At 41.1% G+C, this 7678-nt stretch overlaps 1 long non-coding RNA gene across 1 annotated transcript; it reads left to right on the top strand.

The window, feature by feature from the left end:
• Positions 1-1223: 1223 nt before the first annotated feature.
• Positions 1224-6204, top strand: LOC128140421 (uncharacterized). Its single transcript, XR_008234725.1, has 2 exons — positions 1224-1304; positions 5706-6204. It is a non-coding gene; the product is annotated as an uncharacterized LOC128140421 (long non-coding RNA).
• The last annotated feature ends 1474 nt before the right edge of the window (positions 6205-7678 follow it).

Raw genomic sequence — 7678 nt, 5'->3', positions numbered from 1 at the left:
AAGCTCGCTCTTGCAATCAAGGCGAGATTGAAAAGCAAGCTTGAAGTGTGAGATACAATTCTTGATTAGTTAGATTTATAAGCTCTGTGACTATATTCTCCCCTTGCTTCCATACAATTCTAGGCACTCATGCTGACCTGAAGGTCATTTTTTTCTCTGCTATGGTGATGAAGGCCCTCTTTAATTTTATTTTAGTTTTTGAAGTTCTATTCATTTCTACCAACTGTTCTTTCCAAAATTGCTTGACAGTTCTGTCATTATTCTAAGCCAGCTTTCATTTGGCTTGCTAGAGAAGGGAAAAGGCATGGTCCAGAGTCCTTTGTGGCTTTGTTCTCTCAATTACTCTTGTGTTCAGTTAATTGGGAGGCTTTGTGTTTCTGGGTTCTTCCTATGTGACTGTTTCTGTAGAGTGTCCCTGTTAACCCCAGGAAATGCCATCAGTCTGTTCTCCATTAAAGTTTTCATCTTTTTTTTTTTCTGATTCTATTTCAATGACCTGGGTAGTTCCAGATGAGGTGGGTGAAGCCTCAGAAAAACGTGAAACTTGACGACTGAAAGTGCAAGATAGCTGTGCTGCCCTCAGGAGGCCATTCGCTGTGCAGGTACTGTTTCTTTAATATCTGCACACTAGTTGTGCCTACCTCCCTTTGTACTTACTCTACCTTTAATATTAACTGGAACCAAATAAGCTGGCTGTTTCCCCTCTTCCTTCAACATCGGTGTTGCACCTCTCCAATCCTTTGACTGCTGGTTGCTGTAACTCTCTCTGTTCTTTCAGTCAGTCTTCCTTGGTGTCTCTTTTTGCCTTTCTCACCACTGCCAGCTCTGCACACTCTCTGTCTGTAACCTTTTTTATCAACAAAAATTCTGTGGCCTTCTTCCACTCCCTTTCCATTTAAAAATATGCAGCTGAACTGTTGGTTTTGTCTCTGTTTTTAAAAGCATAGCTGATGATTTCATTGTACTAAAAAAAAGCCCCTCTACTGGTGAAATTCTGGCCTGGTTTTAGTAGATAGCAAACTTGCTCTTGATTTAAAATTGTCAACTTAGCTTGTTTTGTTACCTTCAAGTTTTTTGATTCTGTGGAAGTACAGCCCAACGTCAACACCTTTCTTATCATAACTGCGCTTTCCACTGATAGCAAAACCTTTGGTATCTTGCATGTTTTCACCTATACTACAGTACTTTTTTTCTGTGCAGTTAATGAATGATTTGAAAAAGATGGAATGAACTTCTTCATCCTGTGACAGTGCTGACAAGAACTGCCACTTTGTCAGCCTCCTTACCTGAAGCTGTCACTTCAGGTATGTTGAATCTAAGCCCTGTGTATGTTGTGAGTGCATGTTCAGAGTCCTGTTTAATTGCTTAATACTTCTGTATGTTCCCTGCTGTTCTTCATACTGAGAACCTGTTGTCGCAGTATCCATTTAGTTACATGTGCTGTTTACAAATAGGACAAATCTTGCAGCACAAAGTCAGTTATAGATGTGTGTATATTCAACAATTCCTGTTTTTTCATTAATATCTGGGACTCTTCAGGCTATTGAGTGAACATCCCTGAGAAACAATTTTCAATGTTAAAGGGATTCAGAAGGATCACCTTACTTGTAGGAATTTTTGTTCTTTCTTTTAAAATCACCAGCATAATTCAGTTTGCTATTTTGCTCTATAAAGCTTACTGTAGCCATCAATCATTTATGAATTGCTGTGCATTTTGTATAGTAACTTGATAGTAATAACTGTAGTTGGGGAAAAGGAAAACAAAGCAAACCATCAGCAGTTGCAGTTCATGTAATCCCCTATCAGATTAGAGGCTACCTGAGAAGATGCTTATATTGCTGCAAGTGTTATTTGCTCATATAAAGGTAATTTTTGTTGGATGTGCAGTTTTTCTCTAGAGAACTTACTGCACCTTTTATAAGGTGAGCGCTACCCTGATTTCTGTGTAAATTATCTGTATAATCTCTTGTACTTCAGCAAGTTCTGACACTTGGGTAAAAGTGAGAAAGTACTGGTGGGCTCTGACCTGATATAAATGGCAAGGCCTCAAACTTAATTTCATGGGTTCAAGCAATGCAGTTAGTCCTAAACTCAGTTACATTTTAAAATCTAATAGTAGGATGTTGTAGGTTTTATACTAGACATGTTACTGGTGCTGGAGCACAGAGTACATTTATATTTAGGGGATTTTAGGATTCCTCTTTATTACCATCTGAAATTGGAATACAATGGTTCAGTGAAAGATGATTCCACAATTTGTGGAGAGTGTGCTGACGCAGTTGGGATACTCTTTCAATCAGCAAATGTTTGGTCACAGCATAGCTATTTTAGGAAGTGTGCAGAAAAGGTGGTGGGTGGCATACTGCACTGTACTGATTAGACACAGAAAAAGTGACAGGTTTGATAATTCTCCTGCTGGTGGCTGACCAGCTGTTGAATTTTCATAGGAGTATTCATTCCAAAGCTGAATTTTAACCCTGGCCTAGAGACTTCAAGATGCTTAGCTTGACACACTGAGTAACCATCCCTGTTACAGGGGCTGTTTGGAACATGTCAAACACAAACACCTTTTTACAGGACCTGGGCTTTCTGCTTAATCAGTTTGTGAGAGCTCGTGCCTATGTTCTCTGCTTACTATATATTCTAGCTCTGTAACTTTGAAAGCCACCAAGTAAGTTCTTGTACTGACGAATACAAGAAAATAGTTTGAGCTATTGATTTTTCTTTTAGTTCTGGCTTTGAAATGCTTAAACAAGGGACAATAAAGATAATATGAAAGATACAACCCCCCTTGATTGTGAAAGCATTGGCTATGGAATTCAGTACTGCTGTGAATAGATGCATTTGTTTTGACTAACCTGTTTTTTAGACCAAACTTTGAAGACTAGCATGTGTGTTTAGCAACAATCTGGCAAGTTGAGTATGTTGGAGAGAGGGGACCATACTAGAAGGCTGCTAGTCTCTTCAGCTTGTTAGAAGCTGCCTAATTAGGCAGTGATTCATATTGCCATTAGCATTACATGGTAGGTCTCAAAATGTATTTTAGAGTTCTTGAGGGTGCAGTTTCTGCAGCAACTGTGTGGCAATCTTAAACCACATTTAAGGGTGTACCATTTAGTTTCTTGCTCTTGGAGTGTATATAGTATGATGCATCTTAGTAGAACTGATATTTACTGTGTAGGTGAAGACACTTCCCTAATCATTCTAAGATAAGTGAGGAAAAATGAGCTTTCTGAATGTTGTGGTTTCAGCCCAGCTGATAACAAAGGACCACGCAGCTGCTCGCTCACTCCTCCTGCCCCCCTCCGGTGGGATAGGGAGGAGACGGAGGAGAGAAAAGAAAAAAACCTGGAACCTCGAGGGTTGAGATAAGGGCAGTTTACTGGGACAACACAAAAAAAGGTTACAACAACAACAACGGTACTAATGAAAGAATACACAAAAAGAGTGATGCACAGTGCAACTGCTCACCACCCGGAACTCGATGCTCCACCACTTCCCCCACCGAAAGTTGAGAGCAGCTCCCCCCAGCCTGCTCCCCATTTATATACTGAGCATGATGTCACATGGTATGGAATAGCTCCTTGGCTAGTTCAGGTCAGCTGCCCCGGCTATGCCCCCCGACCTCCCAGGTTCCTGTAAAAATTAACTCTATCCCAGCTGAACCCAGGACACTGAATTAAAGTAATCATCACAGGAGAAAGAAGGCATGGGATGTTTTGTTGGCAATATTAGGGTTTTTATCAACTTTTGTTATTGGGTTAATTTTAGGTGACAGCTGTTTAGAGTTTTTAAATAGACTCAAATTGAGGTATATCAGTTTGAAATCAAGCAATGTCAATGCATTTGCAGTAGTGTTACCTTGAAATGTCATGCTATTGTAGTTGCAAATTGACAGTTAATAGAGGAACAGCAGTCCTTGGAGAGGCAGAAGTTGGATTCAGAGAAGTGGGATGCATTAGAAAGTGTAATTCATGCACCTGTCCTGGTCTTAGCCATGGTGTGCTGAGTCTGAATCTCCAGCCTAGAAATGATATATAATAGGAAGGATTCCTGCCTTGTCACAAAAAGTAGAGCTCGTATATTGCCTTGTCTTTGAAAGTCAGGAAATCATCTAGGTTTCTTGTTAGTCTGGAAGGAGAAAATGCAGCTTTTCACCCCAAATCTAGAAATGTACACAATTATTACTTCCAGATGTCACTTCTTCATCAGCATCCTGTCCCCAGTTTGAGGCTTGTCATCCTAAACTGACCTGTCTTTCTACAGACCACTTAAGCTGCCATTGAATTGATGGAGAAAACTCCTTTATGGCCCTTCTGGCTGTGCTACGTGTACAAGTGACATTTGACAGCTGCTAACAGGAGATGAGTCTGAAATTTGGGATAAGGCTATTATCTGCATAGTACTGTTGCCAGTTTCTGACTCTGTGGCCTTTTAACAGAGCAGTACCTCAGGAGCCTCTTTGTCCCTGTGGAAGTACCTCTTAATTAAATTTAGGTCACAGCACAGTGACCACACTGGTGTGGAGCTGCATAGTTGCAGCTGTATCTAGGCAAACAGTTTAACCTCTTCTCAACCCCCAAAATGGCTTTAATGTGTTTTTAATCCAACTGTGAGATTCTGCCTTGCTGAAAGCCTGAGTTTCGACCCTCCAGGAGTGTTAGGGCCAGAGTTCAAGCTAGAGTGCTGGTGTCCGTAAGCACGTAGATGTAAAGGAACTAAACAGAAGTTTTGGTCAGGGTGTATCATTTAGCATCCTGCATGCACATGGAAGTTGGCCTGGTATGCTGAACTGTATAACAGATCATTTAATAGCCTGCTGCAATCTACTGCATGATTACAGATGCAGTTTTAGTGCATTGGGAAACGAAGAGCAAGCTGGAGAGCTGTAAGATAAATTCATCCATATAACCATTCATGTTCTATGCAAGAAATAGTATCTGAACTGAGCTCCATAACACATAGGAGTCTATTTTTAAGCCTGACTTGGCATCATGAAATGCTCTAGTGAATGAACAAATGCTGATGGACTGCCATCACTGTTGTATAGAAATAAGTGTAATTAGGGAGAAACAAATAAATAATAAAAAAGCCTAACTGCATTTAGCAGTTCCTTTATTGTCAGCAGTAGGATGTATACTCCCCTAGCAGATTTAGAAGCTGCATTGGTAGGTGGCGATTTGTATTGCTGCCAACATCATTCACTTATGAGGATGATCTTGATAGGTGTTTGCAGTTGTTCTCTGGAGACAGTTTCTGTAACAATTATGAGACTATTCCAGTTGTATTAAATGAGTCAGTTATGTGCAATATAATTATTAATATGTTACCAGATCTTAGACATCAGATTTTTATGTTGTCTGCTATGCCCCATTGTATTAAATGTCCATGCTGTTGTATATGTTTTCCCATGGTGTCTCCTATCTAACACACAGTTGGAAGGCAATAGCTTCTTTACCAGATTGAGACCTACTCTTTGCGGGGTTAGACTTGTGAACAAAGGGCATCTTCTGACAGTGGTGTTCCTTACAAGTGCTGCTGACTGCTGAACAGTAGGCTGCAGCCTTGGAGAAAGGAGGGGTCCCTGCACTGGTAAGTTTTCTTGGAAAAGTTTAGGAGTAAAATAGGCAGGCTGAATTTTCTGTAAAACTGCATACTCTGGCCTGAGACATGCAGGCTGTATTTCTGCTCTGTTTCTATTGCAGGCCATGCAGTGGGGAAAGACTGGAGCTTATTCTTCAGGCTGCTGCATTTGGAAGCTGATGGGTGTCATGTCATCTGACAGTCTCTTGGTACCTGACTTGCCATGCCTGGTCAATAAACTTGCTGATTTTTGGAAGAGAATGGGGGGGGGGGGGTGTTTACAGCAACTGCATAATCTTTTGTGTCTAATTACAGGCTGGGTTTTCCCCTTAGCAGTATGTTGTCCTTCTGTCCATTGCATAATGTGGTACTTAATGAATGATAGCAGGTATGTTTATTGTTGCTCGTAAATGGCATTACCGATGTCATTTGCCTGTACTGGATGATCTCTCTAGTGACTTGAGCTACCTCCTCCTAGCAGGTGTATATTGTAACTGGACTGATTCTGTTCTGTTTTGTTACATGAGTAACTGTCTTCTGGGAAACTGTGTAAATACTAGAATTGTCTGTTAAAAGCTGAAGAATATGATGTGAGTTTAAAATAAATACTTTATATTTCCAGACCATCAGTGAAGTTCCTTAATGCATCAAGCCCTGTACTACTGAAACTTGGTTATAGGCACTTAGATATTGTACAGTTTTTGCAGTTTTAATGTAAATGCAGTTGTATGAAAGCTGTGGTTAGATTCGGTGTTCTGAAAACAATGCAGGACCCAAAGAAACCTGAACCCTGTAGCTGGCACTCTAGCCTGAGTGTTTTCAGCCTCAGTCATCCAATTACAACAAAGTCATTTTTTTCTGTAATGCTGTAACTAGACCCAGGGAGTCACATTGGATAATGGATGGGGGGAAAAAAAAAGACCACTCTAAAAGCTGAGCTAATGTAGCTCTCCTCCAATTACTGTGGCCTCTTTGCAGTGACTGAACAACAAGTCCTTGTGATAATAACTGTAATAAGGTGAAAAGAGGTCTTGCTCTCTGAGATTGTCAAACTGACACTTTTGACATTCTAGCTTGAAAAGATGTCTGCAACATGGATTCTTCAAAGCTTTTTTGAACCATATGCTCTGAAGTTTCATTTCTGTTGAAAGCAGTTTCTTATTTTTAAAAATGCCTTCTTTCACTTACTGTGCTGCTAGATTGCCTCATAACTGTTTCATCTATGTTAACCCTGTTTATGCTCAGTCCAGGACATACTTCTTAGGTGGGGTGTGCTTCAAGGTTTCTGGAGAAAAACATCTTTTTCAGCTGCAGTTGTCATTGGTCTAAAGAGATAGTTATGTCTGCTTTCAGTACTGCTTGTTCCTCCAGTCAGTCTATGCTTCCAGGCTTTGTTAGTTCTTGTAACAGTTGTGAGCTAGCTTGGCTTACCTATATGCAAAACATCTGGAGACTTTATTGAATAGAGTTATTAGAGAGGGATGAGAACAGGGTCTGATAATGAGCTACATGAGATACAAAATGCAGAATCTTGTTCTTGTCTATTAAAGTGTGAACAGAGCTCAAGTGCTAAGTTCATGCTGGGCAGACATGTTAGCAATGGGGCTTGATTTGCACTGAAGCTTTTGGTCTCTTTCTGTCTGTATTGAAAGCTCTGGAATATTGATCGTGATCACTAAAGTCAATATACATGGATGTACTTGAAGGAAGAGGTTGAGTGAGGAAGTGTGGGAACTGGGAGCTGATTCCCTGCTGGTACATCCTCCTCACAATGCCCATGGGCAACCTGGTTGACTGCCCTGGCAAGGAATTTGGCTGTGCTTCCCTGGCAGGTGACCAGGCCCTGCTTGGGGATATGGAATCCATCTGTATCTCAATGTGCTGTTAGAGCAGATCTGCCTTCAGGTGACAGGACGCTTGAATTGTGGAAGCTCTGGCCAGTTGGCAGAGCAGAGGCAAAAGGCTGTTCAGCCAGCACCCTGTGGCCAGCTGTGGGGCACTGTGATTTTTGCCACTGATGTCTGAGCACTGTGGGCCTGTGTGAGTGCTCTGACACAGCAATGCATCCCCTCATAGCTTGTCTGTTGAGTCAGTT

The sequence above is a fragment of the Harpia harpyja genome, chromosome 4 (assembly GCF_026419915.1).
Source record: "Harpia harpyja isolate bHarHar1 chromosome 4, bHarHar1 primary haplotype, whole genome shotgun sequence".
In the NCBI taxonomy this organism is placed as follows: Eukaryota; Metazoa; Chordata; class Aves; order Accipitriformes; family Accipitridae; genus Harpia; species Harpia harpyja.
This window is presented reverse-complemented; position numbering and strand designations above follow the sequence as displayed.